Raw genomic sequence first — 18,975 nt, forward strand, 5'->3', positions numbered from 1 at the left:
TGCACACCCCTCACAGCAAATGATTAAAAGTCATTTAAAACTAACTAACATTTGCTCAGAGTCTATCATATACCAGACACGGGGATAGGTTCTGAGGATGCAACAACTGTTATGATTGGCCTGTGCCCTCGAGAATCCCAGCAGTCATCTACTGAGTGCTTGTCTTCTTCACGATTTATTTCCTTTCAGTTAACTTCCTGTCTCCATTGTACTCTCTAGAATTTTGGTTTCTTTTTAAATAAGCCACAGCTCAGCTTGATCTCTTCCCTGAAGGCTCTTCTGTCTCCCCTTAACTGAGATGAGGTTCTTCCTTGAGGTCTTGGGGTCCCTTAGATCCTGCTCCTTTGGAAGATACTCATTCTTCCATGAGCCGTATATCTAGAAGCTTGAGGTTGAGATGAGAATATGCCCTGTTCCTCCCTGGCCCATTCAAATTTCTGCATTCATGTAAAATTTCTCCTCCTCTGAAGTTCATGATCAATAATGATATCACTCTACTCCTCTTCATTTCTTAAAATAGATTTGTGGAAAATCGTACCTGGTCTTGGAAAGTTAAGGTGCCTGACGGACTTTGCAGAGAAAATATCAAGTAGGCAATTGGATACACAGGTCTAGAACCCAAGAGAAACACCTGTGTGGAGCCAGATATTTGGAAATCACCAGCTCAGAGCCTTCAAAAGAGCCTGAGAAGGAGCAATTTAGAAGAGGGGAAATCAGGAGAAGCAGTTTTGCAGAAGCCCAGAGGGGGAGAATCTTTAAATAGGAAGAATAAACACAGTATCACAGGCCGTACAATATAAACATTGAAAAGCATCGCTGGACCTAATGATTAATTGGCCATTTGAAACCCTAGTAGAAACAATTTCAATGGAATAGTGGGGAAGAAGCCAAATTACTATGGGCTGAAGAGTAAGTAGAAACTTAGAGTCAAGACAGCAGGCTAAGCTAAGGTGCAATAAACACACCCTTTCTACTCCAAGCATATAGAAATGCCAGATAAATTATTTTTAATACATTTCCAAGCACAAAGGCAAAAAGAGGGAATGTTGAGTGTCAGAAATAAGGAATCCATAGCAGTAAATAGGAACCCATAGTGGGGAGGGGCTCACCCAAGAAGAAATGCACCTCAGTGGCTGCGGTTTCAGTATTTGTGTGATGATATGAGCTGAGGACATAGGCTCCATGCATGGTAGGATACTGGAACTGGATCCTTCCATGGAGCTAGGAGCCTAGAAAAATTGCACCCACCAGCCTTAGCACAAAAATCTCCTGCTTACCAGAGCATGAATAGAAACATTTTACCTTAAGAAATCAGAACCTCTACACTAAACATGACACATACATGGGGTAGAATCCCTCTAACTATCCTCACAGTATAGGAACCCTGCGCTAAGAAATTTATGTAAAAATCTCACATAGCCCTGTCAGAAGCCAATAAGAAACTTTTCTCCCCCGCCCCCACCCCCAGCCCCAGGAAAAAACCTACACAAATTGGTACACCTTAAGGCCCAGACTGATAAAATTCCCCCAATAGTGACCATATAGGTATAATTACAAAATATACAAAATAATTCAACAAGATGAAACAGTAAATAACAAAGTGGAGAAAATGATGAATGAAGAATGAAAGATAATGGAGCAATCTTAAAGAGACTTTTTAGATATATTAGAAAATACTCATTTTAAGAAAAAATATAGGGAAGTGGACTTGGCCCAGTGGTTAGGGCATCCGTCTACCACATGGGAGGTCCGCGGTTCAAACCCCAGGCCAACTTGACCCGTGTGGAGCTGGCCCATGCGCAGTGCTGATGCGCGCAAGGAGTGCCGTGCCACGCAGGGGTGTCCCCTACGTAGGAGAGCCCCACGCACAAGGAGTGCACCCTGTTAAGGAGAGCCGCCCAGCACAAAAGAAAGTCCAGCCTGCCCAGGAATGGCACCGCACACATGGAGAGCTGATGCAGCAAGATGACGTAACAAAAAAGAGACGCAGAATCCCATGTTGCTGACAACAACAGAAGCGGACAAAAACAAGAATATGCAGCAAATGGACACAGAGAATAGACAACCGGGTGGGGGGCGGGGAGAGAAAAATAAATAATAAATAAGATAAATCTTTAAAAAATATATATATATATGTGTATATATATATAATCCTTAAAGTGAGAACAAGACATTATGACAAAAGAACAGGCAGATTTTTCAAAAATAGCAATTAAAGAACTGAAAAAATATTGATGGAAATAAAAAGTTCAATAGGTATGTTAAACTGTAATCTAGAACCAATTAAAGGGAGAATTAGAAGCTTGAAAAGAAAACTACACAGATATTAGCACAGAGAGATAAATAGATAGAAAACTTAAAGAATGAGAAACACAGTATATGGAATGAGAGGATCCAACATATATCTAAAAAGAATTCCCAAAGGAGAAAAAACAAAGGGTGGGAAAGAGGTAATATTTAAAGAGATGATGAGTAGGGATTTTTCAGAATTGGAGTAAGATATTAGTTCTAAAACTGAAAAAGGCAGAGTAGATGAAAACCAACAAATCCAGATGTAAGCATATTGCAGTGAAACTTCAGAACATAAAAGGAAAGGTTTTGGTAATGGATGGTGGTGGTGGTAGCGCAACACTGTGAATGAAAAAAAAAAAAAAGGAAAAGGGAAAATCTCAAAAACTACCAGAGGAAAGGCTAATCATATTTCTCTACAGAGAAATGAAAATCATATTGACATCAGAGATCTCACCAGAAACAAGAGTCAGAAAACAATGGAATACACAATGAGCTCACATACATACCCACCAGAGTGGCTAAAATTAAAAAGACTGACAGCACAAAATGTTGACAAAGACATGGAGTCATCATTGTTACATTTTTGTGACAATGGAAAATAAAAATTATTTTGGAAAATAGCCTGGCAGTTTCTTAAAAAACTAAATATTCACCTACCCTATAACCCAGAAATTCCTCATATATCCCAAAAAAAGACTTGCTCAAGAATATTCATATCACTTCATTCATAATAGCCAAAAAACCTAAATACTAACTAGTGGAATGAATAAGCAAACTGTGGTATTCATATGAAAGAATACTATTCAGTAGTAAAATGAAACAAACTTCAGATAAAGTAAGCAAGATGAATGAATCTCAAAAAATATTACGCTGAGTGAAAAATCCTTAGACAAAAGAGTACATAGTGTATGCTTCCATTCATATAACATTCTAGAACAAGCAATCTAAGTTATGGTGAAAAAGAAATCAGAACAGTGTTTGCCTCTCAAGGGGAGTAGTAGGGATTGACTGAAAAGGGACATGCAATAACTTTCTGGGATGATGGTAGAATTCTATGTCTTGATGACAGTATGGTTTATACAGCTGTATGCATTTGTCAAAATTCATAAAATTGTATATTTAAGTACTATGCTTAATGTAAATTTTATCTCAGTAAAGGAAATCCAAACAAATATTGAGCCTTAGTTAATAATATATAAGCTAAAGTATCCAGGGGTAAAATGTATAAATGTCTGCAAGTTATTTTGCACTACATCAAAAATAAGGTGGACGGAGAGAGGTGTGGATAAAATAAATACAGCAAAATGCTAACATTTGTAGTATCTACATTCTACAATATATATACCTATATATAAACCTAGATACATAAACCTAGATTATACATAGGTGTTCACTGTACAATTCTTTCAAATTTCTGTGTTTTAAATTTTTCCCATATACAGCTAAAGTATTATTTAAGAAAGGAGGTGAAATAAAGGCATTTTCAGACATAAAAATACTAAAAGAGCTTACAACCCATAGAAATGTGCTGAAATATGTAAAAAAATATGAAAATAAACAAACCTAGAAGGGAGAAATGAAAGTCAAGATTCAATAGGAAACAGAGAAAGTGGTTTAAAAAAATTATCTTGGTAAATAAATATTGACCATTAAAATCGATGATGATACTAACAGATACATTGGGAGAGATGTTAAAAATATGGTGATGTAAAATAAATGACAACAATAAAAATGAGTATAAGTTGAAATATTTCCTTGTCTTGAAATATTGATATTGCCAAGTTTTAGACCTTGTTAGAAAAAGGTATAAGTTTCAAGCCAGTGGGGGGAAAGGGAAATTGGAACTTAAAAGAATACAATTAAACCAAAATATGCCATGAAAAGAAAAAAAAAGAGATGAAACAAATAAATATCATAGATAAAAAAATAAATTAAAATTGGCATATATAAACCCAAATATATCAGTAAGCACAATAAATGTAAATGAATTAACTTTGCTTATTAAAAGAAGCATTATGGTCATACAAAAACAAAACAAATTCCAGATTTTATTGATTTAAAAGAATCTCACTTGCAGCACAATGACTCAGAGATGTTTAAAATGGAGAGAGTTGAAAGTGCTGGCCCTAAAAAGAATATATACAAGATATATAAATCTTTTTAAATGAAAAGCTGAGTTCAAGTGAAATGAAAGGAAATCCTCAGGGGCCAAAAACAAAGACAGAACTGAAATCAAAGCAATGAGCACAGTGCTCTGAAATATGGGGAGGAAAGTAGGGAGTATGGGGTGGAAAACAAGATTAAGGCCAGGCAGGTCAAGAAAAGTTGAGTTGTTATGGTGAGGACTTCATCCTTTGAGCAATCTGGAATAATAAACAAGTAGGGGCATGCCATGATTTGTATTTTATAAAAATGCCTCTAATGATAGTTGACAAATGGGCATGAAGAGAGATTGGGAACCTGGATAAAGAAGAAAAGGGCATATACTAAGGTAGAGATGGGGAAGACGGAGCATGATGAACAGATATAAGAGCCATGTGTAAGGTAGAATCCCAAGACGTGGTCTGTCCATACATGCAGTGGTATGAGGGAGAGAGTCAAGGACAGTATCCAGTAATCTACCTGAACAACTGGGTAGACAATGAGATTATTCCTTAGGTGGGGAGCACAGAAGTTACTTCTAATGAAGAGTTCATTGCATGTTTAAGCCTTTTATCTTAATTGTAGATCCAAATCTTTGTATCCAGGATAAAGAATATATTGCAAATAGCAAGAGGAAAGGAGAGGTGTTACATGAGTGTTGTGAGGGAAACAGTGGGCAAAAAGGATTTTTTTTTTTTTTTGACTCTCAGATCCCACCATGGCAAGGTCAAGATTCCCCTCAAAACAACTCCCTCTTTTCAGAGAGCCTTAAGAAAGGCTCATCTCAGAGAAGACCATACAGTCCTCCACTCTCCAATGGTCCTTTTGCTCCCAGGGGAAAGGCAAGCCCTGACTGTAGCTGCTTATACCTGGGGCCACTAACTGTAAAGAAGCTGAGCCCGGGAAACGGACTTTGGCCCAGTGGTTAGGGTGTCCGTCTACCACATGGGAGGTCCGCGGTTCAAGCCCCGGGCCTCCTTGACCCGTGTGGAGCTGGCCCATGCGCAGTGCTGATGCGCGCAAGGAGTGCCCCTGCTACACAGGGGTGTCCCCCGCGTAGGGGAGCCCCACGCCCAAGGAGTGCACCCATAAGGAGAGCCGCCCAGCGCGAAGGAGGGAGCAGCCTGCTGAGGAATGGCGCCGCCCACACTTCCCGTGCTGCTGATGACAACAGAAGCGGACAAAGAAACGAGACGCAGCAAAAAGACACAGAAAAACAGACAACCGGGGGAGGGGAGGGGAATTAAATAAATAAAAATAAATCTTTAAAAAAAAAAGAAGCTGAGCCCATTCTCCCAGAGCCCTCTTCCCTGAACTGCACCCCTCTCTCGTCTGCTTTCTGTGGCTGGAAATTTTCCAAACAAGACAAAGGATTTTTTTGGTCATTGCCCCAGGTGCCTTATAGCAGAGAGTTGGTGTAGGCTCTAGTCCTCCAATATTAAACATATAAGGAGGCAGAAGCAGCTGGATATGCAACTCAAGTAACCTTAGACATGTGTGAGCATGAAGGAGGCACAGATGAGATAGGTGAGAATGGAGAAGGTTTGGAGAAGGCTTGAAAATGCAGATAAAAATCAAAGCTCTGGGTCATGGAAAAAGGGACAAGGGAACTCAAATAGAACGTTACTACTAAATAATACAACTGAGGCTATCAACAAACCTATTCAACCCCTTACTTCCCCTCACAATTTCCAATTTGCAGCATGTGATTCAGAAAATTGGTTCAAGAAGCTTCCAAGTTCTCTTATAATTCATCACCGTAATGAATCAAGTCCATTTAAAGCATCATACTGTCAATCAACAAGCATTTATCAAGCACCACTATGCATTTGTTCAACAAAGATTTTCTGAGCACTTACCCTGTGCCAGGCATTGTCGTAGGTCCTGAGGATACAATAGCGAATAAAATATCCGTGAATTTATAGAGCTAAATTCTGGTTGGTTAATAAGCTAGTTAGTATTTTAGAACAGATATATTTCACTAGCCTTCAACTATTTTATTTTGGAGCTGAAGGAGAAAGATTTAGAACAGATGTAGTCATTACAGGAAATATAAACTATCAATATTACAGCATAGGACCTTGGGAACGGGTGTTATTACATTAAAGTACAAGACTCTCTCAATTGTTCTTCAACCTTCTCAAAAGGTCCTTTGACATTTTCCTTTCCAGGTGACTTCCTCAATTCATTGGTAGGGTTGGAACCTAGAAAATGTTATTCCAATCCAATTCTAACATGACTTTTATGAAGACCTTATTTTGTCTTTTAACAAAATATTGGTGTATCTAATCATTATTATGATAGCCCCACCGTATTAATTACCTTTTGTTGCATTAAAAATTACCCTGACTTAAAATAGCCAGCATTGATCACATAGTTCCTATGGGTCAGAAATCCAGGTGCTCAGTACCTCTGGTTCGAGGTATCTCATGAGGCTGCAATCCAGCTGATGGCTAGGGCTGCCATCTCATCTGAAGGCTCAAAAGGGAAGAATCTGCTTCTGAGCTCACTTACATAATTGTTGGCTAGATTCAGTTCCTCCCAGGCTATTGGCCTGAGGCCTCCTTCAGTCCCTTGCCACGGGAGCCCCTTTATAGAGCAGCTCACAACGTGGCAGCTGGCTTCCCTCAGATGGACCAAATGAGAAAGCACAAGAGTGAGTGCCCAAGATGGAAACCACAGTCTTTTTGTAACCTAACCATGGAAGTAGCATATAATCCCCATCACTTTTGCCATATTCTATTCATTAGCCTTCCACCCCACACACAAGGGAAGGCGATTACACAAGGGCATGAATACCAGGAGATAGGGATCGAGGTTTGGGATTAGCTGTGACTGTGAATAGTGTAAAACAAGAAGAGTATATTTTTTAATAGATTGCTGCTTTACAAGGCTAAATAACTAGACAATATGTGTAATTTTATATAATCAACATGTCTGTAATATGGAGATAATATATTATCTACTTCATTTGGATGTGGTAAAGAATAAATAAAGTAATAAATGTTAAGCAATGAAAGCAATGCCCAGCACACCAGTGTTTGCTTGTTTGTCCCCCCAGTTGTCTGCTCTCTGTGTCCATTTGCTGTGTGTTCTTCTGTGACCGCTTCTATCCTTATCAGCGGCACCGGGAATCTGTGTTTCTTTTTGTTGCGTCATCTTGTGTCAGCTCTCCGTGTGTGCGGCAACATTCTTGGGCAGGCTGCACTTTCTTTCACACTGGGCAGTTCTCCTTATGGGACGCACTCCTTGCGCATGGGGTTCCCCTACGTGGGGGACACCCCTGCGTGGCACGGCACTCCTTGCGCGCATCAGTGCTGCGCATGGGCCAGCTCCACACGGGTCAAGGAGGCCCGGGGTTTGAACCGCGGACCTCCCGTGTGGTAGGTGGATGCCCTATCCATTGGGCCAAAGTTCGCTTCCCTGTTAGTTCGTTTTTGATCATATATTTTATGTTCTGCCATTCCCTCTTTTAAAATTTTTTTTTTAATTAGAGCAGTTATGGGTTTACAGAAACATCATACAGGAAGTACGAAGTTCCCATATACCCCCCTCCCGGCTGTTCCTCTTCCTGTTCAAAAGATAGTTCATGTAATTAAAACTCTAGAGCTTATGAGGGGGGACACTGCATAAGAAGAGAAAGAAGAAAAACTAAAGTTATCCCTCTTAAACCTTCCAGAAAGTTGCTGTAGAGGTCTCTTAGAAGCAATGGGCAGAGGCCCTGAGGGCCCATTTACCGGCCAGCCCAGTTACAGCTACATTTCCCCAGCCCGGCCTGGCCCTCCATCCACTGCAGGGCCTCCCTCAGGCAGGGCCTTCCTCTCCTACCCCAGGCGAAGAGAAGGGTTCTTCACTGGCCCCCTGCCCCCCAGCCTTGTGAGCAGCCGTTTTTATTGGCTGAGCCACACAAGGACTGTCTGACTGCCCCCAGAGAATCCAGGAGAGCAGCACAGAAGGATCTTCCTCTCTTGGCCTGACTTGGGGCAAAATTCAGAATTGAAACTGCAGCAGAATAATGACTCCACTTTGACTTTCATGTGGCTGGAGAATCATTGTGAAACTATTTGGATAGCTTTGGTTTGTTTATTTATACATGTTCTTGTTATCACAAGATTTTTTCCTTTCTTCGCCAGCATGGGGTTTGCTTACCTCTGCTCTTCAAATGCTGCTCTGTTTGCTCACTGTGATCATCCTTTTCTACAAACACTGTCTCAGCGTTAACAGGTCTCTCTATGGCTACCTAGCAAATCACTTGGTAAATTATCTTTAACGAGAACTATGAAGAATTAGTTATCAAGAGACTTAATTCAGTTTGCCCCTGAAAAGTAACTATTGACACAACACAGTTCTAAAAATAATATTATAACGTATACCAATAAGGAAGAAAGTCAAGAGAAACATAAAGAAACCAGAACACCTATATCTCTCCAAACAGTTCATTTTTAAAGGGACATAGCACAAAAATAACAAAAGATTTTTTGTGAAACGCATGCCAGAGCCTAAGTCCATTAATATTCTGAGAATTGTGGAAAATGTTGTAGACAGCCAAAACCTTATTCTTAGAACAAGAAAATGAATATATAAAGCAGAGGACCACTATTTAATTGCATGCATATAAATGTAACAAATGCTGGAAAATGTATAACTCTTCAAGGTCCATTTTACCCTTACCTTCTTTGCCAAACAAAATAATATTTAAACTGCAGTCAACTTTTCAAACTCATAAAGAAGAAACTAAAGCCTAAGATATGGAAAAATATATTAAGAAAATGTACGACAAGTTAAAGTTATTTAAAACGGAATAAAAGGGAAGCAGACTTGGCTCACTGGATAGAGTGTCTGCCTACCACATGGGAGGTCTGCGGTTCAAACCCAGGACCTCCTTGACCCATGTGGAGCTGGCCCACGCACAGTGCTGATACATGCAAGGAGTGTCTTGCCACGCAGGGGTGTCCCTGCGTAGAGGAGCCCCACGTACAAGGAGTGCGCCCCATAAGGAGAGCTGCCCAGCGTGAAAGAAAGTACAGCCTGCCCAGGAATGGCACCACACACATGGAGAGCTGACACAACAAGATGATGCAACAAAAAGAGACACAGATTCCCGGTGCTGCTGACAAGAAAAGAAGTGGACACAGAAGAACACACAGTGAATGGACACAGAGAAAAACAACTGTGGTGGGGGAAAGGGGAGAGAAATAAATAAAGCTTAAAAAAAAAAAAAAAAACTGAATAAAAAAGTAAAGGTACCAGAAGCTGCAGAATAAGAAAATGTTTTCCTGATTTTATTTGTAAGTGGTAAGAAAATGATTAATTTGAAAATAATTATTTAGCTTAATGCTGATTCTCAAAAATTGCTGATGGTTTATTAAACAGATTGATTGGGAATACTTCAAAAGGAAAGTGTATTTATTTGGGGCAGATGCTTACCATTACAAGGCCTTAAAGTATAAGTTACTTCCCTCACCAAAGTCTATTACCACATGTTGGGGCAAGATGGCTGCCAGGGATCAGGCTTCCTGGGTTCCTCTCTTCCCAGGGCTTGCTTCCCACCTGGCTCAGCTCCTCTGAGCTATCATGCAAATGGCTTTTTTCTCTTCCCTAACCACCAAGTTCCTCTGTGTGCTTACTTCCTGGGGTTCCAGCTCAAAAACTCCAACTAACACTTCTGCCACATTGTTTTCTCTGTGAGGCCCTGCCCACCAAGGGGGCTGGGATGCAGCATCCTACTGACATGGCCCAATCAAAGCCTTAATCATTATTTAATCAGGTAAACCTCTGAAACCAATATAATCTAATATGCCCAGAGGAAAAGACCAGTTACAAACATAATCCAATATTTCTTTTTGGAATTTATCAAGAATATCAAACTGCTACAATAATCAATAGCAATGGAAATTATTACTGTCCAGAGACATGCAAATGAGTTTTTTTTGATGGAGGTTCAATTGATTTCCCTCCCCTCACTATATAAGAGTCACTTTGCATTTATGAAGCAAATTCATTTTGGTATTCCTGTCTGCTTTTTGGATTATCCTTTGAACCACTTTTAACATCTTACTAGTCCCCTCATTAATCAAGTTAAATATAATCTTTAGTATTTATTTTATATTTGTATAAGAGTCATGATATTCCCTCTTTTATATATATATATATATATATATATATATATATATATATATATATATATATATATATATATAAATCCTTTCATCGGAGGGTAAGAGAGGCTTCCAAACAGTAAGGCATGTTTTAAAAATATAGCAATGAGAAAGGCATGATTTGTTGGTAGCAGAAGAGGCTCATGGAGTAGTGAGGAAATGAGGCTGGAATGACAGGCAAAAGTTAGGTCAAAAGGAGTCTTGTGATTTAAAGGAGGAGAAAAGGGTATTATCTTAGCTGGTACCAAAATTCCTCCTAGGAATGTTACTATAATTTTTTGAGACGGTAATTGCAATCCTATGTGGTGACAGACCACAAGGGAGTGGATGTCAGCAGAGGCCAGTGCACACATTGGAGAGGATAGCTAAAATAATCTTCCTCAGAAAAAGACATTGTTTTAGCTCCTGAAACAGGAGGGAAAGAAGGGAATCAGGAATATGTTATGTAGTTGGAGACCATGTGAAGTTAAGGGACAGCCAAAGTTTGTAGTGTTGAGGTGGGTAAAAGACATTTTTTTAAAAAAAGGAACTCAATGCTCAATGTGAAGTCATTTGCATTTGCTAAATGTGAACTACTCTAAATTAGCTTTGTGTCAGCTAAATTTTATGGGCAGTTTCTAGGGGATTCTTTAAGTGTTTATAGAGTTTAAGAAAGAGCAGAATTACGTATCTGACTTGATGGAGGGACATTACCCAATAAGGCCGGAGCCTAGAGGTGAGGGTGCCAAAGCAAAAGATGCTTCCAGATATGCACACAGAAACAGAAGTCTTGGAGAAGATCTCTGATTTCCTAATGTTTAAGATGACCTTATTTAGATCCCAATGGGTAATGGATCTACAGCTGACAGAGTATTACATAAAATAGATAAAGAGTTTCAGTTTGGTCTTGGAGATGATGGAGAGCACTGAGGTGGCTGGTGTGGTATGGCAATATAGCCATGCCTAGAGGTTGGAAAGAGCATGAAAAGTAGGGCAGTGGAGGTGAGAATCAGGGGTGGGGGAACAACAGCAGAAGAGCTGCAGATTACAGAACATCTTATTTTATGGATGAGAAAAAATATTTTACATGGGGATATTAATAATAAACTCATAAAAGTCAGGACAGAGAGGAATGCTCTGTTTTACAAAGAAACAGGGAGAAGCTATTTGGATCACCGGTTCACTGCTTCATACTTCTGGTTTCTAAAAGAGAGGGGAAGTCTAAAATTAGCTTCTCACATATTGTCAGCATTTAAGAAATCATATTAGCATTAGAGCACGGAAAATGGGAAACGATGTGTGAATAGCTTCCTAGGGAGCATTGACATTTTCCAGAAATGGTTCATGGAAAGACCATCATTTTTATCAATCAGAAGCACTTTTTGAGGATCAACATATATCAGGACACTCTGACAGATCCAGTTGATTTAAAGCAGATTCAATATTAAAGTTTAAAGGAGGTTAAATAATGTCCTATGGGAGTCAGGTCAGCATAGTGGGTATACATAGAATCCACTGTGAGTCCCAACTCTATACCTTACTGGCTGTGTGATCTTGGGCAAGTAACTAACCTCTCTGCACCTCTTTTTTTCATAAATAAAAGGGAGATAGTAACTTCCTTAAAAGACTTATAAGGGGTAAGCAGCAACAGTAATAATAAGAATAGTTAAGACTTATACAGCCCTTAAAATTTGACACATTGTATAACGCACTTTATATGAATTAGATCACTGAATCCTCATGACACTCTATGAGGCAGGTACTATTATCATCCCTATTTTGCAGATGTGTTAATACAGGCCAAGTACTTAAAGGACGACAGGCACGTGATACATGACTAGTAAGGGTTAGCCATTATTATTTTCATATTATTGCATACATGCTTGATGTCAGAAAAGATAAGTTGGATATTAAGGGTCAGAGGTTACCTTTTGACTTTTACTATGTGGGAGAAGTTCACAATAATGACCTGTCGCCCTTGGATAGGTATTACCAATCGCCAGGTACTACAGATATTTTCTCTGCCTCTTCTGCATTGGAGCCATTGGAGATTTTTCTTTAGAACAAGGGCATGGTCAAAATATGTTTAAGAAAGATGGATCTGGCAAGGAAGGATATGTGGAATGAATAGTAGTAAGGAGAGGAGAGGCAGAGAGGCCAGCTAGTAAACTCTAATATTAGTGTAGGCGAGGGATATGACAATGGAATAGGAATAAGAGTCCTGAAGAGAGATTTTAGAAATTTTGCTTTTCTGTGCATGAGAGATAATGGTCCATAACTTCTTTTTCTGGTAATGCCTTTGTGTGGTTTTAGTATCAGAGTAATGCTGACCTCATAAAATGAGTTGGAATATATTCCTTCCTCTGTAATTTTCTGGAAGAGTTTATACAGAATTGGTATTATTTCTTCCTATTGTCATATATTTTAAATATATATATTTACATATATGTTATAAAAACCCACAAAACATTAATATTTTGTTTAAAGGGTCAATTGTCTTTTAAAGAGATTAAAATAGTAGAAAATTTTATATATTTACCCATGAAATTACCATTTCTCCTGCTCTCCATTCCTTTGTGTAGATAAGTCTTTCCATCTGGTGTCATTTTCCTTCTGTAAGAAAGATGTTCTTTAACGTATCTTATAGTGAGGGTCTGCTCATGATGAACTCTTTAAGTTTTTGTATATCTGATAAGGTCTTTATTTTGCCTTCACTTTTAAAAGATGTTTTTACTGGGTATAGAACGCTGGGTGATAGTGGGGTTTTTTTTCTTTCGGTACTTTAAATTTATTACTCTGCTGTCTTCTTGTTTCCATTGTTTCCAAGGAAAAATCTGATGTCATCTTTATCTTTGTTTCTCACTACATAATGTACCTTTTTTTCCTGTTTGTTTTTCAGAATTTCTAGTTTTGAGATATTTGATTATGATGTATGTCAATGTAGTCATCATGCTTTCTGTGCTTGGAGTTCATTGAGACTCTTGGACCTGTGGGTTTACAACTTTCATCAAATTTGGAAACTATTTGGCCATTCTCTCTCCAAACATATTTTCTGTGTCTGATTCCTACTGCAGAGATGTCAATTACATATATATATTGGGCCATGGAAATCCACAGCTCATTGCTCTTTTCATTTTTTCCAATTCTTTTTTTCCTCCGTTTCATTTTGAATACTTCCCATTGCTCTGTCTTAAATTCACTATTATTGTCTTCTTCAATGTACAATCTACTGTTCATCCCATCCAGGATAGTTTTCAGCTCAGACATTATAGTTTGTTTCGCTAGTTTGGTTTGAGTCTTTTTTCTATCTTCCATATCTCTCCTTAACCTTTTGAACATATAGAAAGGCTTTAAAACAATTTTTGTAGTGTCCTTTTCTGCTAATTCTCACATCTGTGTCAGTTCTGGGTCGTTTTGCTTGATTGATTCACTTTTTGTCTTCAGTATGAGTGCTTTCCTGCCTCTTTGCGTGCCTAGTAATCTCTGATTGGATACCAGCCATTGTGAATTTTAGCTTCTTGGGTGTCAGATATTTCTGTATTCCTTAAATATTTTTAACTTTGTTCTAGGATGAAAGTAAGTTACTTGGAAATTGTTTCATCCTTTGGGTCTTGCTCTTAACATTTGTTAAGTGGGGCCAGAGCTGCACTTAGTCTAGAGCTAATTATTGCCTGCTACTGAGGCAAGACCCTTCTGAGTACCAATGCCATAGAATTATGAGACTTTGCAGTCTGCCTTATAGGAACAAACACGATTCCTGGCCCTGTGGCTACTGTTATGCACACTATTTTCACCTATCTTCTTGGATGGTCCTTTCCCTAGCATGAGTAATTTCTCATACGTATCTATTCTCCTGAATACTCAAGGGGGACCTTTCTCAGTTGCACTAGCTACATTCCAAGTTCTCAATAGCTACATGTGGTTAATAGCAGCACAGATATGGAACAATTCCATCATCACAAAATGTTCTGTTAGAAAGTGTTGTTCTAGAGCCATACTTGCCTGACTTCAAGTTTATACTCATTCTAAATCAGTGCTTCTTAAAATTTATTGTGCATTTAGATGATCTGGAGATCATGTTAGAATGCAGACTCTGATTCAGGAGGTCTCCACAGTACTGAAATTCTGCATTTCTAATAAATTCCTAGGTGATGGTGATGAGGCTGTGGGACACTTGAGGTAACAGGATTGTTCACAATTAGATGTATGTTTCCATATGTGATTAGTGGGTATGTGTTGCTTTCATGGGGAAAACAAACTGGGACAAACAGAAAGTCTGACAGAGAGAAAATAATCATTGTAACATCTTTTAATCTTTTTTACCTTTATGCAAGAGTTTCAGTTCCTAACTGACAACTCTACTCTTATATACAAGTTAATTTCCTAAAGATGCATTTAGGAAAATGAATTTCATGTTGGCTGAATCTCAATGTGAATATAAGTTTCATGCTTAGGGGAGAAAATGGTATTCAGAGGTGTGCTGGAGCTAATACCAGCTTATGAGAGCTGATTGCTAAATTTTAAGGAATTTTTCAAGCCAGTTGTTAAATATAGCCATTATTCCAAATTAATTAAATTACAATTAAATAAATTATATTTTTTAAAGATATGGAATACTAAAAATGCATTACCTCCTAATTATTTTATCACACATTACTATTATGTACATTCTAGGGGTTCTTTGCATCTATTTTATCCATCTGGTGGAAATGCTACATATTGGTGTGCTGCAGCATGCTGGCAGCTTGAAATAAATTATGGTGGAAGTATTTACACGACAGAAATCAGAAACACTGTAAATATAGGCTTCTTCCCCCCAAGAGGGCTGGTTGATACAAATTTACCAGCACACCTCTGATGGCAGTGCTTTAGGAATGATAATCAATTCACTGAAAACAATAATTCAGTTGTCTCTTCTACTGCTTTAAAATTTCTTATCAATTCTTAGAGCTACCTGCATACAGATATTTTGAAACAGGACAACCAAGTCTAGGAACAGGAAGATAGCTCACCAAGGAATAAAAACTAGATTCTTAGACCCAGTGTCCCAGAGCTACTGTCACAAATACAGCAAACTGGTTTGGGCTTAGCAACAGGAATGTATTTTCTTACAGTTTCAGAGGCTAGAAGTACAAAATCAAGGCAATGGTAAGACCAATTTTTCTCCCTGAAATCTGTAGTGTTCTGGTACGGGCTTGCCACAGTTCTTGGGGTTTCTTGGCTTGCATCTCTGCCTCCTGTCACTGGTGATTTCTCCCTCCATAATCTGCTCTTCTGGTTTCCACTCACTTCCAGCTTCTGGCCCCTCCTGTGGCTTTCTCTAACTTCTGGTTTCTTCTCTTTATAGAGACTCCATTAATATGAATCATATTAATGATTCAATTGGCCATACCTTAAGTAAAAATAACATCTTCAAAAGGTCCTATTTATACAGGAACACAGATCTTAATCTATGTTAAAGTTTAAGAACATCACTTGGCTGGGGGACAAAATCCAATCTATGCATTTCCATAAACTAGCATCTTACCCATTGCATGAAATGTGACACTACATAAGGTCTTAAGGAAGAGAAGTGAAACGGCTTTGTCTTTTTTTTTTTTTTTAAAGATTTATTTTATTTATTTACCCCCCATCCCCCACCCCCTCTGCTTGCACTCTCTGTCTGCTCTCTGTAGCCATTCATTGCATGTTCTTCTGTGTCTGCTTGTCTTTCTTTCTTGGGTCATCTTACTGCATCAGCTCTCTGTGGCTTATGCCACCAGCTCTCCACAGGGCAAGCCAGCTTGCCTTCACCAGGAGACCCTGGGAATTGAACCCAGGGCCTCCCATATGGTAGATGGGAGCCCAACTGCTTGAGCCCCATTTGCTTCCCAGCTTTGTCTTTGAATGGAGCAGAGTTCCCAGTCATTTACGTGATGGGGACCAAACAAATTGATTAATGCAGTACTGTTCCTTCCATGTGCCCCTTTCTTCCCCTCCATTACCTGGCAAGGTCAAGGAAGTCTGTACTTTGCCATCATAATTTCCAGATCTTTCATGGTGCAGAACTGGAAGAATGGGTGGGAAGAGTAATAACAGAAATGTTGGGTATAAGGAAAGGAAATGAAAACTAAATTGAGACTTGAAGAGATTACTGATTATGAGGGTCAGTTATAGAGGGAGCATTATAGGCTGAAGAAATAGAAGACCAAAAAGTATTGCACTTAATCTTAACTGTGAAAGAAGACCTGAATAGAGATGTGTTAAGAGAGGTTAACCGGGTGATCATGTTAGGCCCTGCTAACCATGTTAAAGGTGTATTCTATCAAAAAGAACAGAAAGCCATGGATGGGTTTTAAACAAGAGAGTAATAAGGTTCAATTTGCATTTCAGAAAGGTCTTTTTGGCTGCAATGGGAAAATATATGGGAGCCTGGAGGGAGTGAGACCAGTTGGCAGAAACCTGATGCTAATGAACAATTAGGGAAGCTACGGGGTATATATATATATACATATACCTTTGCAGGAGGTGGAGTGGGAGCAGAAGGAAAAGTTTCATATAGCCTACTGAAAAATCATTTGAATATGCAGGACCTTAACTTTCTCACCTTGGAGACTGTCAACATACCTGGTTCTTCAGAATCCCCCCTCCCTCCCTTATCTTATTATACAGAGCCTAGTATGTGCAAGATATTTCACATATGTAAACTTCTAATATTCCAAAGGGAATTTAAACTACTAAAGATGTACCCTTTTCCTTTTTGAAAAGTGCCTTTCTTCTAAGGAACAAAAAGCTCTTTCTCAACATTGCCTTTTGAGCCTATCAGTTTCCTGTGAAGCCAGGATGATCCATGAGCACAGTCTATTGACTCAACTGCAGAGTCAGGCATTCACAGGCTTATTGGTAAAATAGCTGGTGAGGGAGGGTTATCTCCTCTGAGTATTTTCCACACCATCAGCATTGAGAGACCAGATGCAACCTCCAACCCACCTTGAAAATTAAGATTCATGCTTGAGAACTCAGAGGATCCATAAAATCAAGATGCCCAGTGAAAAAGGTATGATTTAGAGTTTATTTGTTAAAAAGGGTACATGTGTTTTCAACCTCAGAATAATCATTAATGGTAACAGCATATCTTCTATATACGTTTCCCTTAGATTTTTTTTAGTTTGAAATAATTTGATCCCAATTCTCATGCCTTAATATTAACTACAATTATCTCATCTAAAAATGCAAGGCAATAGATTCATTTCTGTTGTTGAAAAATGGTGTCCTTTTGGTTCTACATTATTTAGAAGAAATATACCTAAACACTTCAACCTTTTATGTACAAATAAAAAAGTGATTCTGTCTGTATTGAGAACATTCACTGTCTATATATTTTAATTAAATATTTTAGAATTCATAAAGACACAAAAGAGTACATGTCTTTCATATACATAGGTATACATATTGTTTGTTTCCTCATTGCTAAAGCCAGTGCCCTGCAATGGCTGGCTTAAACAAAGGGAATTTTTTGACTCACAGTTTTGAGGGGGAGAGAATTCCAAACCAAGGCATCAGCAAGGCAATGCTTTCTTCCTGGTGTTCTGGGGCTGGCTGCTGGTGATCCTTGGCTCTTGGCTCCTCTAGCCCATGGCAATGAACATGGCGTCCTCTCCTGGTCTCTCCCTTCTCTTCAGGATTCCATTGACTTTCAGCTTCTGGCTGCTCCCTCTGCATGTTTTGTTGTTGTTTTTTTCTCTCTCTCTCTCTATGTGACTTTCCCATAAGGCCTTCAGTAGTAGGAGTAAAATCTATCCTGAGCCACACCTTATCTGAAGTAACCTCATCAAAATGACCTGTTTATGAGGGTTCACAGCCACAGGAATGGACTACATTTAAGAACATGTTTTTCTGGGTACATAGCTCCAAACCACCATACATATACACATAGTATTTGCCTTAGTTTCTTATGGGTGCTGTAAAAATATACCTCGACCTGGGGGGTTTAAACCAACAGAAATTTATTAGCTCATCGCTCTGGAGGCCAGAAGTCTGAAATCTGTAGGGGAGGAGCTTTCCTTGCTTATTGCTAGCTTCAGGTAGGTTTCCAGAAATCCTTGGACTTTGATCTCTGCATCAGTCATCATTCGATGTTGTCACCTCTGTCTATCTGTATCCTCTCTCCCCTACTTATAAGGACATGAGTCATGTTTGATCAAGGGCCCACCCTACTCCAGCATGATCTCATTTTAACTGTCTAATTCTGTTCATAATGAATGATCCTATTTCCAAATAAGGTCCCATTTTGAGGTCCTGGGAATTAGGACTTCAAAATATCTTTTGGGGGGATACAATTCAAGCTGTAACACCATGGTAGTGAAAGAAATGAACTTGGTGGAAATTTGTACATTGTGCTCCAAAAATAGAGGTTATTTGAAAT

This window comes from Dasypus novemcinctus, chromosome 13 (assembly GCF_030445035.2).
Source record: "Dasypus novemcinctus isolate mDasNov1 chromosome 13, mDasNov1.1.hap2, whole genome shotgun sequence".
NCBI classification, from domain to species: Eukaryota; Metazoa; Chordata; class Mammalia; order Cingulata; family Dasypodidae; genus Dasypus; species Dasypus novemcinctus.